Source organism: Triticum dicoccoides, chromosome 7A, assembly GCF_002162155.2.
Source record: "Triticum dicoccoides isolate Atlit2015 ecotype Zavitan chromosome 7A, WEW_v2.0, whole genome shotgun sequence".
Lineage (NCBI taxonomy): Eukaryota > Viridiplantae > Streptophyta > Magnoliopsida > Poales > Poaceae > Triticum > Triticum dicoccoides.
Genome location: NC_041392.1, coordinates 730,664,503 through 730,684,463, shown reverse-complemented (window position 1 = coordinate 730,684,463; position 19,961 = coordinate 730,664,503). Strand labels below are relative to the sequence as shown.

Sequence of the window (19,961 nt, the reverse complement as noted above, 5' to 3'; positions counted from 1 at the left end):
GGGGTTGTGTTGGACCCATGTGTTGAAGATAACATGGGGGATAGTCCGAGCAACCGCATTTCTTCCCCATATATGATCTAAATTTGGGGGAGCCCGGACTGTCCATACAATTGATTTTAAAGAGCCTACTAAGCGTTCGTTCGATGACCGGACACGTCTCAACCTTTGAGAACAAATGAGCCTTGACTTTACAGATGACCTTGACCATTTGTTTGATTAATTTATATATGTATAGCCCATAGTAACGCATGGGCGTTCTGCTAGTAAAAGTTAAGTTTTCAAAATAGAAAATAGGGGCCGGTACGAGCACGAGTTCTCGTACCGATGCTAGTACTAGAAGTATGACCGGTACCAAGGCCAGAAAACCCTCATTTTGTTTATTTCCAAGAGCCCGTGATTGTGGGTTATGTATTAACTGCCAGTCTGCACCCTAATCTTTACTAGAAGAACGCCCGTGCGTTACAACGGAGCCACATTAACTTTAAGAGTTCAATATTAATATTCCCATACATATCAAGTGACATTGGCGACCTTTTTACCATCAAATCCTCACACACTCTCTCTCCCTCCCTCTTCCTCACTCTCTCTCTCTAACACACACACACATATTCATCTTATTGGGTACGGGACCATAATCCATCTATTTCACACACACATGCTAGTGCATAACAATATGGATTATGTGTATTATATATTTACCACCACAACTGAGAAAATTAATTTCATGTAAATCGGCCAGCCACAGCTCCAAGAATACGCGGAGGAGGTGGCCCGGGTCGGCATTGGCGCCGTCCGGCACGGGCCACGGGCCCGATTCCAAGTGCGTCTGCGCGCCAGCCACCCACGCCGGGTCCTTCAAATGTCGCTTCCACCGCACCAACTCCTAGGGCCACAACCACGGCCAGGGTAAGGGAAGCCGCCCTACTTCGCCCCCTTCACCGGCCGTGGCCAACGCGATGCCGCGACACCCGACCTCGCCGTCCTCGGTGACGCGGCACAAGCATCGGCCTCGAGAATCAAGAACGCTCGACAACGAAGAGGGAAGGGAAGATCATATACATGTCATAAGAAAGGGAGTTTATTTACTGCTCCCTCGATGTATTGTCTCCTTTGTTTGGAGATTGATTACCATCCGTGAGTTAAGGTAAGGTTAATGTGATTGAGCGATTTTTCTGAAAATCAATTATTTGTTTTCTAATTAATGTGATTGAGTGATTAAAGGTAAGGTTAACTAATGTAGATTTAATCTTTAGAGATTGTTCGTGATTGATTCTACATTATTAAATAACTTGCGCCAGTATTGAAAGTTCTGATCTGTTCATATTCTTTCGTTGTGTGAGAGGGTTACACGAAAATAAATCGATGAAGTGGGGGAGGGGACGAGAAAAACCAGTGAAGGTGGGAGGAGGTACGAAAAAAACCATGGAGGTGGGATGAAAAAAACCCTGAAAGCGAGACTACCAACTGCTCCATTAGGAATAGAGATTTATAGAAAAAATATCAACATCCACAATATTAAAGCTATATGGTATGAAAATTAATTTCATGATGCATCTAACAATATTAATTTTATATTATGAATCTTGATATATTTTTCTATAAACTTAGTCAAAGTTAACAAAGTTTGACTTTGACCAAATCTTATATGCAGACTAAAAAACGGAGGGGATATCTTGTAGTTGCTCATAGAGATAAGATGTGTGTGCTTGCATTCATAGGGGTGAGCGTATGTACATGCATGTGAACACCTACTATTACTAGAAGAACGCCCATGCGTTGCAACGGGGCTAACTTTAAGAGTTCAATATTAATATTCTCATACATAGAAAGTAACATTGGCCACCTTTTTTACCATCAAATCCTCACACACACTCTCTCTCCCTCCCTCTTCCTCACTCTCTTTCCCCCTCTCTTTCTCTCTCTCTCTCTAACACACACACATATCCATTTTATTGGGTACGGGACCATAATTCATCTATTTCACACACACACACACGCTAGTGCATAACAATATGGATTATGTGTATTATATATTTATTACCACCACAACTGAGGGATTAATCTATTACATACTTAAGACAAAAGGCAAACAAGTCATCACGTTAATCCACATATATTGAATTATCTAGATCATTGATTTCTGCTATAAACGGCTGAGATTTAAAGATGTAAATGTTACATACAAATATTGTGTACGCACATTGTTTTGCACCAATGAAGTCTGTCACGTAAATCTGCCTATGGAAAAGTATGTCACGGACAACTACATATAAAAAACATGAAGAATAACGTGTAACAAAAGGAAACCTATAGGGAATAGAACCATCACGTGGGAGTACATAAGCAAATCCGGTTTGGTCTCTAATTACAATAATAAGAAAAGGTCGGTATAGGTGGACCTGACATCTTTCCGCCGAGAGAGCACACCAAGCATGAGGCAACACTTCCAACGATATAGATCTTTAACGTTAAACCAATTCATCAGCTTCGGCTTTCAAAAAAAAATTCATCAGCTTCGGAAATAAAAAAAGGTCTACAAAATCTTTTTTGCGGTAAATGATTACTAATGTTGATGTATGAATTTATGAATAAAAAATAATAATAATATTTGTATGAAATCTATGCATAGTCCACAAATCGAGAAACATATAATAGAGTTTAATATATAGTATAAATTTAACTAATCAAGTAAACAATAGTGTATTTTATAAATGCTTTTTAAATACTGTATTTTAAATTCATGCAAAGAAAATCCATGTGAAAGGAACTGGTCAATATTGTGTACAAGCGATCATGTCAAGATGCAAAAGGCCATGAATAAAATGTAATAATTCTACCCGCACAAATGTGCGAGTCAACATAGACAAAATATAATTTCAACAAAGTATGCTTTTTTAACTATTCAACAAAATATGCTTTGTTGTCTAATGGTCAAAGGTAATTACAATAGTTGGAATTTAGAGGTAAATAAAAATTATGTATGCAAGCGGCAGGAAGAAATCTTTATTCACATATAAAACAGTGCATTGGAATCATAAACAATAAAAAAAGGGCAGATTGTGGGTTAACTTATAGGCTTGGTCTCGAGTATGGTGGAGTCAAGATAAATTAAAAGATATCTAACGATTTCATTCACAAGAAACATACTCACGATCTTGCAGATACATGACATTATACTTTGATTGAGCCAAAATTAAATTCATTTTAGGGAAAAATACACAAAAGTTCATTTTTAATTTTAAAAGAAAATTATATATGACAGGATGCTATCCACACATTATTGTGCATAGGAAATATTTACAACGTGTACTTTGGTAATATCAGTTATTCTGAAAAAGAGCTAAAAATGTCTCACAAGAATACACAAATCTATCGCGCGGAATAAAATGATAGAAAAGGAATGGTGGAGATTAAACATTGTGAAGTTATGAGATATGAATGGTTGAGATTCATCAAAACAGAATTGCAAGCTATTTGCTGCGGGCAACCACTAATCCGTGTTTTTTTTTAATTACCAAACCATGACTGGATAAGAGAACGAAGGTTGTTCATAAAAGGAAAAGGGAAAAGAGTGCCCCTCTCCGGACCACGCATGCATTGCCTGACATTTAGCAGCAAGTCCATCATTGAATGTTCTCTTGAAAAACAAAGTCCATCAGCCATCATCGGTTGAAACCATATACGTACGTGTCCCCTTGATAGAAAGAAAACAGGTACATACAAGCAAACACGTATGCACCAATCAATCAGGTACATATAGTAGCATGCATCTGACACATGAGCACATACCGGCAGGACCAACCGTCAGATAAAACACATCGGCACCACTGGCACATCAAAATTGTTTACTCGAGACCATATCAAAATCAAGTGTCACATATTGATCATTTTATGGAAAGTCTAGCCGCGCAAATGCGCGGGTTCACCCTGCTAGTTTTATGTAAATCGGCCAGCCACAGCTCCAAGAATACGCGGAGGAGGTGGCCCGGGCCGGCGTTGGCGCCGTCCGGCGTGGGCCACGGGCCCGCTTCCAAGTGCGTCTGCCCGCCGGCCACCCACGCCGGGTCCTTCAAATGCCACTTCCATCGCACCAACTCCCAGGACCACGGCCAGGGCCACGGCCAGGGAAGCCACCCTTCTTCGCCCCCTTCACCGGTCGCGGCCAACGCGGTGCCGCGGCACCCGACCTCGCCATCCTCGGTGACGCGGCACAAGCATCGGCCTCGAGAATCAAGAACGCTCGACAACGGAGAGGGAAGGGAAGATAATATACATGTCATAAGAAAGTGAGTTTATTTACTGCTCCCTCGATGTATTGTCTCCTTTGTTTCGAGATTGATTACCATCTGTGAGTTAAGATAAGGTTAATGTGATTGAGCGATTTTTCTGAAAATTAATTATTTGTTTTCTAATTAATGTGATTGAGTGATTTAAGGTAAGGTTAATTAATGTAGATTTGATCTTTAGAGATTGTTCGTGATTGATTCTACATTACTAAATAACTTGCGCCAGTATGGAAAGTTCTGATCTGTTCAGATTTCTTTCGTTGTGTGAGAGGGTGACGCGAAAATAAACTGATGAAGTGAGGGGAGGGGACGAAAAAAAGCAGCGAAGGTGGGAGGAGGTACCAAAAAAACCATGGAGGTGGGACGAAAAAAAACCTGGAAGCGAGACTACCAACTGCTCCATTAGGAATAGAGATTATTTACCTTTGAAGTATCCCAACCAATACTTATTGTAGTATTTTTATTCTTTTCGCCTGTGTTGAAATATATTGCCCATCTTTCTTCATCAGTTCGAATTTTTGGATAAATTGACTGGAGTATGAATTCAATATAGTATCCGAGCTAGCAAGTCTTGACCTGCCAACGCGGTATTAGAATAAATAATCCAACGTGAGTGGGAGTGTTAAAATATGTTACCTTCTCACTTCATCAGTTCAGACTTTTGGATAAGTTGAATCTTTATATACCGAATTGTTTTGTTTATTCATCGTGTGTTATTTTCACATACTCTCGGACCTAGTGTGGTGACATATTTCATATGATGCCAACCGTATAAAAACTCATATCTCTCGGACCTAGCAGGGCCTCAGTGGCCCTGCCTCTGCGTGGAGAACTCCGATCTGGAGCGGCGGCTTCATTGGCAAGGCATGGCCAGCTAGTAGCCGTGCGGGCGGTGGATCTGGCGTCCCGACCGCGCGGGCAGCGGGATCCGATGGTCGTTGGCGGCCGGCGGCGGTTTCTGCGGTGGCTGGTGCGCGCGATCTGGCGCCTCCCCTCCTCCCTTGTACGGTGTGCGGGTCAGTCTCGTCGGGCCGCGCTTCCTTGGGTCACCGGTGATGTACAGGAGACGCTGCTGGTGGCGGGGATCTAGTTCGGGTGAAATCCCTGGTCGGTCATGGCCGGCCACATCGACGGCTAGGCCTGAGGGTGTCGTTCCCCTCCTTGGAGGCGTCTGTATGGATTGATCCCCTCACTTCCCCTTTCCCTAGGTCCCTCGGGCGAAAGCCCCTAACTTTGTTAGGCGGCGACGACGCTCACGACGTCATTCCCTTCTTGAAGGCGCTGCTTTGGGAATCTTGGGGCTGGGTGGCGCTTGTGGGTGGTGGGCGACGGCGGTGGTGCGGCCTTATGCTAGCATGGATCTGCGTCTGTTGCTTGGAGATCGTCGTTTGGTGTCATGGTGGCGTCAATGGCGGAGGCACCCACCAAGGTTGGCACCTCAATCTGTTCTGAAGATGGACCAATGGAAGACGGCGGCGACGACGACACATGTGAGTGCGTCGGACCGGTTTGTGACCCAGCCCTGATATGTGGCTCGGTCGGGGCCTCCGGCTTTAGATATTAGGCTTAGGTGAGAGGTGTAGGTATTTGGCCCAGCTTGTACCCCTTCATTATATGGATTGAAGTAGCGGCAGACATTGCCAAGATGGCGCGTTAAGGCATATTGTTGTACTATATTGTAACGTCCTTAAGAATAATCAATAAAATAGCTGCATGCATCTCCTAGATGCAGAGAGCGGGGTCATCCTTCTTTTCTAAAAAAATAATAAAAACTTTTTAAAAATCGAAACAAGTTGCTTGGTTGCGCGTGGCCATCTGACGTCGGCTGCGTGAGCGCGTGGGTCCATGCGTCTGAATGGGCGACCAACGCGGTGTTCATAAGGCAGTAGGCTTCCTGCTTCCGCATGGGCGGCGAACAAGGTGCTCATATATAAGGCACTCACGTGAAGGTCAACTCCGATCGTCGCTTGCTCAAAAGGCTGGCCATCGGATATGGGAAATGACCATGGCCAGGTGCACGCCAGCCGTTTGATAGAATGGTTATGAACGAAAAAAGAGGAGTATGAGGGTGAAGAAGAAAAGGATGGCCAACTTGCAAAATTCTCCCACTACACCACATCAGTGTGGGACGTACCGTAGCAGTATTCATGACTGTATGCATTTTTTTCTAGAAAACTTTCAATCTATTTTTCAATTGTTAAGGTAGTATAAAGAACACTAGAAGGAAGAATTAAATCCAGGTCCGTGGACCACCAAGCGACCACTACAAACACTGGAGCGAGCCGAAGGTGCGCCGCCGTCATCGATCGCCCCTCCCTCATTAAAGCCAGGCAAACATTATTGTAGGCAAAATGCTTGTCAAAGGTCTCATACCTTTCGACATGGGCATGAGTCTGAAATACTAATTTCAACTCTTAAAACATCTCATATGCTTCGTGGTGTTCAAAACGTATTTGAAGCCCCATTCTAAGCCGTAAAGTATGGTGCACTAAACTATTAAGTAGACATTATATCGAGCTTGCCGAATGTTCATAACGTCTGCATCTGCTGCTGCAATCGGTATGTCACCTAACGGTGCATCAAGAATATAATTCTTCTATGCGGCAATGAGGATAATCCTCAGATCACGGATCCAATCCGCATCTTTTCTACTAACATCTTTCAACTTAGTTTTCTCTAGGAATATATCAAAAATAAAACAGGGGAGCTATATGAAATCTATTGATCTACAACATAGATATGCAAAAATTATCATGACTAAGATCATGATAAATTAAAATTTAATTAATCAAATTACTTAAAAACTCACACTTAGATAAACATCCCTCTAGTTATCTAAATGATCACGTGATCCAAATCAACTAAACCATGTCCGATCATCACGTGAGATGAAGTAGTTTTCAATGGTGAACATCACTATGTTGATCATATCTACTATATGATTCACGCTCGACATTTCGGTCTCCAGTGTTCCGAGGCCATATCTGCATATGCTAGGCTCGTCAAATTTAACCCGAGTATTTCGCGTGTGCAAAACTGGCTTGCACCCGTTGTATGTGAACGTAGATATTATCACACCCGATCATCATGTCGTGTCTCGGCACGATGAACTTTGACAACGGTGTATACTCAGAGAGAATACTTATACCTTGAAATTTTAGTAAGGGGTCATCTTATAAAGCTACCGCCGAACTAAGCAAAATAAGATGTATAAAAGATAAACATCACATGCAATCAAAATATGTGACATGATATGGCCATCATCATCTAGTGCCTTTGATCTTCATCTCCAAAGTACCGTTATGATCTCCATCGTCACCGGCATGACACTATGATCTCCATCATCTTGATCTTTATTAACATGTCGTCACATGGTCGTCTCGTCAATTATTGATTTTGCAACTATTGCTATTGCATAGCGATAAAGTAAAACAATTATATGGTGCTTGCATCTTATGCAATGAAGAGACAACCATAAGGCTTATGCCAGTTGCCGATAACTTTAACAAAACATGATCATCTCATACAACAATTTATATATCATCACATCTTGACCATATCACATCACAACATGCCCTGCAAAAACAAGTTAGACGTGCTCTACTTTGTTGTTGCAAGTTTTACGTGGCTGCTACGGGCTGAGCAAGAATCATTCTTACCTACGCATCAAAAACCATAACACGGTATAGTGATTGCTTTTTGATCTTTATAAAGAACCATGTTCATTGAATCGGATTCAACTAAAGCTGGAGAAACAGACACCCGCTAGCCACCTGTGTGCGAAGCACGTCGGTAGAACCAGTCTCGCGTAAGCGTACGCATAATGTCGGTCTGGGCCGCTTCATCCAACAATGTCGTTGAATCAAGAATCAACTAGTGACGGCAAGCAATATGTATATACCCATTCCCACAACTCCTTTGTGTTATACTCATGCATATAACATCTACGCATAACCTGGCACGGATGCAACTGTTGGGGAACGTAGTGATTTCAAAAAAAAATCCTACGCACACGCAAGATCATGCTGATGCATAGCAATGAGAGGGAAGAGTATCGTCCACTTACCCTCGTAGACCATAAGCGGAAGCGTTATGAGAACGTGGTTGATGTAGTCGAACGTCTTCACAATCCGACCGATCCAAGTACTGAACGCACGCACCTCCGAGTTCAGCACACGTTCAGCTCGATGACGTCCCACGAACTCCGATCCACCAGAGCTTCACGGGAGAGTTCTGTCAGCACAACGGCGTGATGACGGTGATGATGTTGCTATCGACGCAGGGCTTCGCCTAGGCACTGCTACGATATGATCGAGGTGGATTATGGTGAAGGGGGACACGACACACGGCTTGAAACAATCAACTTGTGTGTTCTAGGGTGCCCCCTTCCCCCGTATATAAAGGAGCAAGGGAGGAGGCCGGCCGACCCTTCTAGGGCATGCCAGGAGGAGGAGTCCTTCTCCTAGTAGGAGCAGGACTCCCCTTTCCTACTCCCATTAGGAGGGGGAAAGGAAGGAGGAGAGGGAGAAGGAAGGAGAGGGAGGAAAGGAGGAAAGGGGGCCCGCCCCCTAGTCCAATTCGGTTTGGGCTAGGGGGCGGCGCGCCCTGCCTCCTCTCTTCCACCACTTGGCCCATGAGGCCCAATACTTCTTCCCCATATTTCCGTAACTCCCGGTACTCCGAAAAATACCCGAATCACTTGGAACCTTTCTGATGTCCGAATATAGTCGTCCAATATATCGATCTTTACGTCTCGACCATTTCAAGACTCCTCGTCATGTCCCCGACCTCATCCGGGACTCCGAACTAACTTCGGTACATCAAAACACATGAACTCATAATATCGATCATCACCGAACGTTAAGCGTGCGGACCCTATGGGTTCGAGAACTATGTAGACATGACCGAGACACGTCTCTAATCAATAACCAATAGCGGACTCTGGATGCTCATATTGGCTCCCACATATTTCATGAAGATCTTTATCAGTCAAACCGCATAACAACATACGTTGTTCCCTTTGTCATCGGTATGTTACTTGCCCGAGATTCGATTGTCGGTATCTTAATACCTAGTTCAATCTCGTTACCAGCAAGTCTCTTTACATGTTCCGTAATACATCATCCCGCAACTATCTCATTAGTTACAATGCTTGCAAGGCTTATAGTGATGTGCATTACCGAGAGGGCCTAGAGATACCTCTCCGACAATCGGAGTGACAAATCCTAATCTCGATCTATGCAAACTCAACAAGTACCATCGAAGACACCTGTAGAGCACATTTATAATCACCCAGTTATGTTGTGATGTTTGGTAACACACAAAGTGTTCCTCCGGTAATCGGGAGTTGCATAATGTCATAGTCATAGGAACATGTATAAGTCATGAAGAAAGCAATAGCAGTAAACTAAAATGATCAAGTGCTAAGCTAACGGAATGGGTCAAGTCAATCACATCATTCTCCTAATGATGTGATCCCGTTTATCAAATGACAACTCATGTCTATGGTTAGGAAACATAACCATCTTTGATCAACGAGCTAATCAAGTAGAGGCATACTAGTGACACTCTGTTTGTCTATGTATTCACACATGTACTAAGTTTTCGGTTAATACAATTCTAGCATGAATAATAAACATTTATCATGATATAAGGAAATAAATAATAACTTTATTATTGCCTCTAGGGCATATTTCCTTCAGGCGCCTGGTTCAGGGGACTTGGCATGGTTAAGCCCCTCATCTCCTTGTGGTGCTGTGTGACGGCAATGTCCGCTCAGATCTCTGACCTACTGTTGGGAGCCGACGGGCGACGGCGTGGGGGCCGTCGTTCTTCCTAATTAAGGCGGTGGTCCTAGGGTTCCTCTCGTGCCAAGATGAAGATCTGCTTGATGTTTGTCCTGCTTGATCTTGCCGTAGTGTCAAGTTTCTAAAGGCTCCGTCGGCAAACTCCCTTGGGCACCTCATGCCTGGAAGGATTCAGTCGTGTGCACCCATATTTTTTCGACCATTGGTTTCTAGAGGGAGCGGCGTGAAGCTACGCTATTCGTTGTCATCATGGGACATGTATTTTGTTCCATAGTGAAGTCAGAGGCAGAGAATGCCATGGATATTGTGATCTGAGGACTAGTACTGATGGTTCGAGTCCTTGCGAGAATTTTCTTGTTGTTTTGGAACTTGTAGCAGTAGCATGCAAATAGGTGCCACACCCCACAGCACGGGAGAAGTCCAAGGTCCTAGCTTTCATGGTGAAAATTCAAAGTCTCGGCTTAATTGGTTGTGCCTGGTAATGTCCTTTTTGAAGGCACTGTTTTGAGAGCGTGGACTTTCTTTAGTGTGAAAATCTATAATCTATGATCGGGCGGCGACGGCGTTTGTGCACTGTTTCTTTCTTGAAGACGTTGCTCTTGGAGAATTTGTACTTGAGGTGTTGTCTTTGTGGTGTTTGTACTGCTACTTGAAGGACTAGATCACTGTAGCAAGACGTTTTCGTTTTAGCAGCTTCTTCTTCTTTTGGCTACGTGCATCCGTATTACCATTAGGGTATTGCGTTTTTGAACAGTATGTATTTAATTGGTATCTTCGTGATATTATTATATTTCCATTGTCGAAAAAAGTACAAGTGGCACAGATGTAATTCACTCGTTTTTCTTTCTCTCGCCCTACTCGCTTGCATGGCCTGCGGCCAGCTTTGAGCTGACCATGGCGATACCCAGTGGCGGAGGACGAAAAAAAATTAAGGTGGGGCAAACCTTGCATCGACAACCATCACGCCAACACGCCACCCAACAACGGCCACTAGCAATGACATGGTTGTTTGCCTTAGCGACGACCGCCCATAGTAGTCACTATTGCTAGGGTTGGTTGGTTGCTCACTTGGTGAGAGTGACGGAGTCCGATTGAAGCAACCCTGGGGCAAAAAATTAAATTCGGCAACATGAAATAACTTTGCCATTTATAACTACACAAAAATACCTTATAAAACTCTCAAAAAGTTACCACTTACTCCCTCCGTAAACTAATATAAGAACGTTTAGATCACTAGAATGGTAATCTAAAAGCTCTTGTATTAGTTTACAGAGGGAGTACAAAAAAAGCTCAATTTCTTGAAAAAAATTATAATTTAAACTCAATACTTAACCATCAAACATGAAATGAATCGCATATAGAAATGCTTCAATTTAGTTCAACAATACATATAGGAATACATACATCGGGACTGCACACACAACCATTTTCTTCAATTAAATTTAAATTCAATGCATGGGGAGTTCTGGCAAAATTACCTAGCATGAAAATTTCAATTCATTGTCACATAAGCAGATAAGCTCTTGCACAGGCAGTTCTAATGTCCCCTCATGGTCGTATCTAATAAATTTTCTAACCGGTGATGCATTGTAAGAAAATTGCCAAGCATGAATGAAAATTTATCAAGAGACGAAGCAGCTAGACAGAGAACGGCACAACCGCACGGCTGTGAATGGCGGCAGGCAGCTGCAGCTCGGCGACCGGGACTCGCGAAGAATGGCAGTAGGGCCAAGACCAGGGGAGTGGGGAGACCGGGACGGTGGCACGTGAGCAGCCCATTAGGCAGGCGGCAGGCAGCGCTTGCATTGGAGGATTGAAGCTCCATACAACATGCCCTCATTTTTCTATCCTGAAAAGGAAAACCAGACGTGTATGCACGAGGATGCCGGATTGCCAGTATACGCAGCGATGCAGCGTACTAGTATATCGAGTCCTGCGCGGAATCAAGGTAGGGCGGGCGCCCAACCTCGCCCTACCGGGTCCTCCGCCTGTGGCGATACCATATCACCATTCCTTCGCTCGGGACCTCGGGCTGGCCGTCCAGGCGTCGTAGCAGCACCCTGGCGGTCACAGCCCGCCCGCTTGATCGGCCAGCCTCCCCGGCCCCTCTTGTCGTGTGTGCCTCTCCTCCATGATGCACGGATTTCGTGTATGCAGCATCTTTACTCACAGATAGAATTCGTGTAAGGTCTTCTGATTGAAAATGTTGCTGCCTAGAAGCATTTGCAGATGCTAGCCCCTGTCATTACACTACACAGGTGAAACGGGGACTCAGCAAAACATGGGGTGCAATCAAACTCAGTACTTATTCACAAAATAATTGCGGGCCATATCAGAATAATACCTTGTATAACGTAGATGACTTTTTATCAACAAAACAGAAGTCACCGCCAAAATGTGGTACCATTCACCAGCTTAAGCAATGTTCTGTGACAGAGTGCGAAGCTCACGGAGGTACGGTGGCCAACATACATCCAGAGGTACAATGAATCAAGTTCTATCTATTACCAGCCGTGTTTAAGAGAACACGAGCCACAGCCATGGATTTCACTTTCAGTGAGATTTCGGTGAAATTCACTGAATTTCAGTAATTTCAGCAGACACTGAAATATTACGTTTCAGCCAAAATATTTCAGCAATTTCAGTATAGCACAACAATTCCAATATTTTTCAAAATATTTTTTAAATTTTTTAAATTTTTAATTGAATTCAAGTGAATATTTCGGTCATTTGGCTGAAATGAAAACTGAAATCACTGAAATTCACTGAATTTCAGTGATTTCGGTTGGTGCTGAAATTTTTCTGAAACTGAAATTGAAAACCATGGCCACAGCCCAAAACAACAAATGTCGACACAGAATCAGGTGCCCGCACTTCTATCTCCCCATCTTCACTGACCAAATCCCCTCTCACCAAGTTCACAAGAAGTGATCGAAAAGTAATCGCCACATCTACAGGTGTACAAGAACATCTACAGGCGCAGGATTTCACATGTCTTTTGCACAACAACAACATCATGCTGCTCATTGGCAGACACCAATGTGTCAAGAGTCGCATGTGCTTTGTCAGGATCCGTATTTAAAGTAGCATAATTGTATGCTGCACGACTCTCGTCATATGTAGCATCTTCACTCACAGACAAAACTTCGTACAAGGTCTTCTTGTTTGAAATGTTGCTGCTGCCTAGAAGCATTTGCAGATGCTGGACCAAACTGTCACTACACTGTACAAGTAAAAATGGGATTCAGCGAAACACAGAAACAGAGAAATTGTACAATCTAACCCTAATCATTTCTTCACAAAATAATCATGATCCATAATTATCCAGATGCTAAATCCATATACTTCCACAAAGATTTGCGATCAACTTTGACTGCAGGAAAACTTATGTGCCTCATAATTATGGCACGGAGGGAGTAGATTTCTACCAAGAAAACAAGTCACTGCCAAGAAAACTGGTACATTTCTACGACTTAAGGAATTTTCATAAACAACCTTTCCATCAAGAACAACTTCCAATTCAAATTCTGAGCAGACTTTCAAACATCTAAACCAATTTATATTCTAGGATGTTGTTCCTATAGATACAGAGGCCAGCCCAAAATCAACAACTTTTAAACCCCCTTTGAGAGCCACCCACCAGATAAACAACATAGGTGGAAAAAAGATGGTGATGGCTTATTTCGCAACAATTGGCAAGGAACAATCCAATTCCCAAATAATTCGATAAATTTGTGTACCATCACCTGAAACTAAACAATTAATTTCAGGTTTCGACTAAAACCCAATAACCCATCACAATAGTGTAGAAGTTACTTGGTCCTGAACACAAATTTCAAGAGTGAGATTTTCCGACACGGAGCGCAAATAAGATTTCCTCGGGGTCAATTGTTAACTAGCAAGGCATGCCTGTTGGGCATCTCTACAGTCTAGCCTACACCGAGTGCGGACCCAGAACTACATTTTAGGTTGGGTGGAGTATTATCCATTTTAGGTTGGGAAGTGGTGAATAATTTTGACACAAGATTCTCTCGATGATACTTAGCCATCATACAACGCTCGAAACGAAGCAACTGCTATCTTATGTAACTGAAGCATTTACATAGCACTTAGCAAGCAGCCAAGGATTCAAGAGCATAGGCTTAAGCAGTTACACCATAATAACCCCAGTATTAAACGAGCAGTACTTCAGAAAGAAACACCGAAAACTGTATCTGTAATACCAAGCATATTGGGGAGGAGCAGATGCTCACCTGAGGGAAACTGGCGTCAGGGACGACCACGTCTGGGTCCAGAAGAGGAGATAGGACAGCGTGAACCCGCGACGGACGAGGGGGCTGGGACTTCTGGCGGGTGAGTGAGCTCGGACGGCATGGCAGAGGAGCTCCGACGTCGGCAGTGGAATACGGGGCGGCAACGGCGCGGGGAGGGTTGCTGTGCTCGATCTCGATCTGGTCTGGGGAACAGGTCCTTGGCGAATCGGCTCATGCACAGACACGTGGATTAATTTGTGTACTAACCCTAAAAAAATTGTGTACTCACGGCGTCTCTAACGCTGACCCCCAATTTTTCTCCCGCATCCGTCCGCGGCCAGCATCAACACGGATGCGGGAGCCGGCCATCCAACCCTACCCGCAAACATTTCAAACATGGTTTAAACAAACCAGACAAAATCTAAACAAACTTGGCCGATTTCAATCAAGTTCGAACATAATTTACATAAAATGGTCGATATTTCGACCATTTAATTAAAAATTTAAAATAAACTGAAATCCTATATCGGACGACCACCTAATAGGCATGACTGCCCAGCCCTGCTGCACCGCCGCCTGCGTTGTCGTCCCTCTAGCGACGGAAGGGCGCCGAAGGGCCGCAGCAGCCTGCCGCCACCGGAGGAGCTGCTCCGCTTCTTGCTGCGCGGTGCGGTGGGCCACTGCGGCCAATGACAACGGCAGGCTTGCCCCTAACCGTGTTGGCAAAGGAGTCGCTAAGCAACCACTCCTCGCTGATCTTGGCAAACTCACCGTCAAGGCGGCGGCGGCGCCTAGCGGCCGTCTTCGTGGTGGTAACATTGCGGTCAGGGGCCGTTCGGTGGCAAGATCCGGGTCTTTCCGAATCCATTCCAACACCGTGTAGGACTTGGCGAATGCCGGGTGGTAGGCGGCGTTGTGCTGGTCGTAACGCGCCTGCTTTCTCGCCGCGCAATCCTCCTCGAAGACGACGACACTCGAGCCGGAGGGACCGCTACCTCCGAGGTAGTGGAGGATGCAGCCCTGCACCTTCGTGGGTCTGCAGCCTCCTTGACGGGCAGTGGTTGCGGTGGGACAGCGATGCAGGCCCTACAATGTGTGCATACTGGCTGTGCGCCGATGGCGACGCGGGCCCATCCTTGATCTGCCGTCTTATCTAGACACCGCGGTTGCATAGGGAGGATGTCGGCTCCTCCTTGACTTAGTACCCAATCTGGATGCTGCGGTTTGGTGGGGGCGACGTCGATTCCTCATTGACCCGTTAGAGTAGGGACTCCAGCTCGTGCTTCATGCGATGGTGCGGCGGGGATGGTGGCTCATCCTTGGCACCCTTCATCAATGGTGGTACTGGGCCCATGTGACTGAGCGAATGCTTCATCATTATCTCCATCTGGTGGAGGAATTATTTGTCTGGTTCTCTTCTTCGTCGGAGGAGATGACCTTCTCCTCCTTGCCGGATAAGCCGACTGTTGTGGACAAGGAGGGGCACGAAGAGCGCCGGTGGTGGTGCCAAGATCCCCCCAAAGAATAACTACCACTGCCACCACCTTCGCCGACTGATGCGGAGGACTATGAATTCGGCATCGTCACTGGATTTTTGGGCGCTTGGGGAGGAGGAGGGGCTCGGAGAAGAGGAATGGCTCAGAGAGGTGGTCGAGGACATACACTATATGGGGGAGGGGGCGCCGCAGCCCAGTTAACCTATACATTGTATTTACCTCGCCAGATGATACCATGATATATCAAATCAGTTGTTGGATGCAGGCCTTCGAAATGCTTGAACCATGAAGATCAGCACAGTGGCATGCTTGGACGCTCACGGTGCCAAGAAGAGGACGTGGATAGGCAGCATGCGGACGCTGGATATAATGCTTGAGCATACCCACCATATTAGGAAACTGATGTACATCAACCTTGTCTGCTAAAAAAGAAAAGTACATGATCCCCATTCTCATGCTACCTCGGTCAAGAGACATGTGCATTCATTTGGGGTTTCAATTTTTTTATGGTAGATTTTTCTTCACCGTTGGGTTTTTTATGACCATTTATTCAAAACTCGATCCCATATGGTAGGTTTGAATGAAACTTTTTAGAGCAACTTTGGATGCTACGAAGGCAACTTTATGGCTATAGGAAACTAACTAATTTTTATTGTCTAGTATGACTAACTATCAACATTATGTGCTTCTAAGTTTGTTATCATAGCTACCAATTGCAAGCTTACCTCTAATTTGCCTACAATAAGAACAACTCCAACGCAGATCACTAAATCGCCCCCAAATGCCCGTTTCTGCCTGTCCAGACACATTTAGCCATCCAAAGGTGATCACCTAATTTCCCCGAACAGGTCCGTATGATCAAAATCCCCCAAAACGTATCACCTAATTTTCCTTTAGGCCTACATACAAGCAACTACATTGTATTATGTGTATCAACGAATTTTTCTACCATTATCCCAACTAGCCTATCGTGCTTTTTCGGTTGCACATTGTGGCTGCTTAGTTGTCTATCGTTGATATTTAATTCCTACCATTAATGCACAGTTGCTTGCTATTAGTAAATTAGTTGTCTACTTGTTTCTCAGTTGACTAACTTCGCAAATTAGTTACCTACAAATATTATAAAGTTGCTGATCATTTCTTTCTTTCTAAGTTTCCTACAAAACACTCTGAAGTTGTCTATCGGTAATCCTCAGAAATTACTATTTCAGTTTCCTATAATATATTAAAAAGTTATCCACCAATGTTGCTAAGTTACCCAATTCAAAGCCGACGAGTTCTTCAAAACCAAATCACATATGAATTATGTCTGGACAAACTTTTTTCCAGAGCAACTTTGGGCCTACGAAGGCAACTTTAGTGTTATAGGAAAGCAACTTCTTTGTTTGCCTAGTATGACTACATATCAGCTATAAGTATACCTGGCCATGGGTAGCCCGGCCCAGACGTCTTGATCCGACCTGTCCTGAGAAAGCCCAGCCTGACCTAGCCTGACATTGCTCATGAGCCGGCCCTGGGCCTAGATATGGAGCCCGTAGGCCGAGTCGGGCTCGCCATATTTGCGACTTAATGAAGAGGCCCGGCTCGAGGCCCTTTGGGCTTTTACCCTAATAGGTCGGGCTTGGGCCTGCTTTCAAGGCCCGACGCCTGGTCCGGGCCGGGACCGGGCCTGGGTTTTCCGCGTCGGGCTTGGTTAGGCCCGGCCCGAGGGACGGCTAGGTATAGCTGGAAGTCCTTACAAGTTGGATACCATAACCACAAAGTTAACTGGCTCCACCTCTAAGTTGCCCAACATAACTAGCAAGTATACAATTTAGTTTTTCCATGTAGACAACTTACGAATCATGGTAGACAACTTTTGCTCTACGCGAAGCAACTTCCGATAGTATGTTAGGCAACTTGACTGTGTACAACTTAGTTTTTTATGTAAGCAACTCAGAAATCATGGTAAACAACTTCTAAACTACCGCAAGCAACTAATTAGCAACACATATGCATCTTACTCGTGAAGCCTACTATTGCCTATTGTACTACTATCTATAGCACTACAAACTTGCTTGCGGGTGATGCTTAGTTGCCTACTATACTATGAAATTTCCCATCTTGATTTCTAATTTACATACGACACCAAAAACTTTTGTAGGAAACCTTAGGATATTGTTACACACCCTCAGTTCATAGTAAGCAATTTTGGACAATGATAGGCAACTTGACAGTCATGGTATGATTACTCGACGGTCATAGTAGCTAGTTTAGAAGGGCATCAAGCTAATTGGCAGTTATGGTAAGGGACCTAATAGAAAGTTGCCACATGTTGCACTATAAGTTGCCTCATATTGCCCGAAGTTGCTTGATAATTTTTTTTATAACCTACCCACATGGAATCTAGTTTTAAAGAACTCGTTACGAGACACCTAATGGTGAGTAACGGAATGCAATTCCGACTTCCCATTGAAAAGTAATAGCTTTTTAAAATTTTACAAACCAAAATTTAATGCAAAGGAGCCCAGATTTACATTGTTTGACCCCACAATTATTCCCTTGTGTGAATGACTTGTTACATTAAATGCATGTTCCATTATGTCCCAGTTGTCCGCAAGTGGGGCTAAATTCAAATGCATTTCTTACGCATCCTGCGGTTAACATAGCATGCGCATGTTCTCTCTAAATAGCGCAGCCGTGAACTATTGACAAATTTGATCAACAAACTAGCACCACACGCAAGAAAAGGCAAACATGCGACCTCCTCCTTGGCGCCTTAAGCGTCAAGGAGGGAACTGGTCCCACGCACACCCCACATGTGTCGACACATTATGGAGGCCAGTGCTAGATGGAGCAATTTCGGTTTTTCGAAATGTTGCATAGGAAAAAAAAAGCATCACCTGAATCGCTTTGGTCATGGTTCGCTAGTGCATCATCTGATGTTGGATTGGTGGTGGTTGGTCTTCAAGAGGTTGAGATGGTTCTGGAGTTCTTGCCATGGCAGTTCTCTGGTCGCGGTTAAGTAGTCAATAATTGACCCGTTGATTGTTCACATTTTGAAATTAATGCAACATTTTCAAAACAATCCAGAAATAGAAAAAATCATTCAAAAACTATAAAAAGTTCGCTGGTTCAAACAAATTCATGAATCCAAAAAATGTTAACAAATTTCTAAATAGAATCACAGAAACGAAATTTTTTATCAATTTTCAAAATAAGTTACTCAAGTTTTAAAAAGTTCATCGTTTTTGAAAAAATCAATTTTTTTTGAAAAATGTTCATTGATTTAAAAACAATATTTGAATTACGAATAAGCTCACGAATTTGAAAAAGGTTCATCGATTGTGAAAAATATTCATCCATTTTAAAAATAATTTCATAGATTCTGGAAAAAAGTTCATCAATTTTGCAAAAGAAAATCAGTAAGTTTCATAATTTCATCATTGTCATAAAAAATCATTGATTTTAAAAGAATGCACACATTTAAAATAAAACAGGGTTTGAAAAACGGAAAGAAAAAATAAAACATGGAAAACCGAGTTGGAAACGCAGAAAAATGAACAGAAAAGAATATGGGCCGGCCCACTACTAGGCCTAGTGTAAGGTAGTGTGTGTGCGCCTTGTACTAAATAGCCTTGAAGCGGTGCTTAAGGCAGTGAATAGGAGGCTTTGGAGGCAGACGTGGGCAGAGGTGGAGCCCATTGAGTACCTATCAATTAGAAAGGCCCAGTGCATCAGAGTAGCCCAAGACCAGTGCATCGCCCCGGCCCTTTTCAGCCACGCCTCCGCACTCGGCCAACGCAGAGCTCATATTCGGGGATTTCCTATTTGGCGCTTATGCGCCCGTTTGCGAACGGGCGCCTGCATCGCCCCCCTTCGCTGGCGAGCTGGGCCGGCCCATGTACGTTCTTTCTTATTATGGAAAAAGGTTTAAAAAAAGTGAGGGTTGCCCGGAGACGAACTTGCAATCATTGCCTTCATCTCCAATGACGGTAACCACAACACCACAGAACCAGACGTGATTTGTGGCTTGTTTTCTTTCTTCAGGTGCAGGGATCCTTTGGTTTTGGGAAGCATCCCAAACCGGGGTTTTCCTCTATTTCTGATCTGTGAACTACCATCTTTTCCCTCTATTTC

The 19,961-nt window shown here is 44.0% G+C and overlaps 1 pseudogene; it reads right to left on the bottom strand.

Annotated features, from left to right (window-relative positions):
• The window catches only part of LOC119334075, a 79,955-nt pseudogene extending 62,684 nt beyond the window's left edge, over nt 1-17,271 (bottom strand).
• Between the last annotated feature and the right edge of the window lie 2,690 nt (nt 17,272-19,961).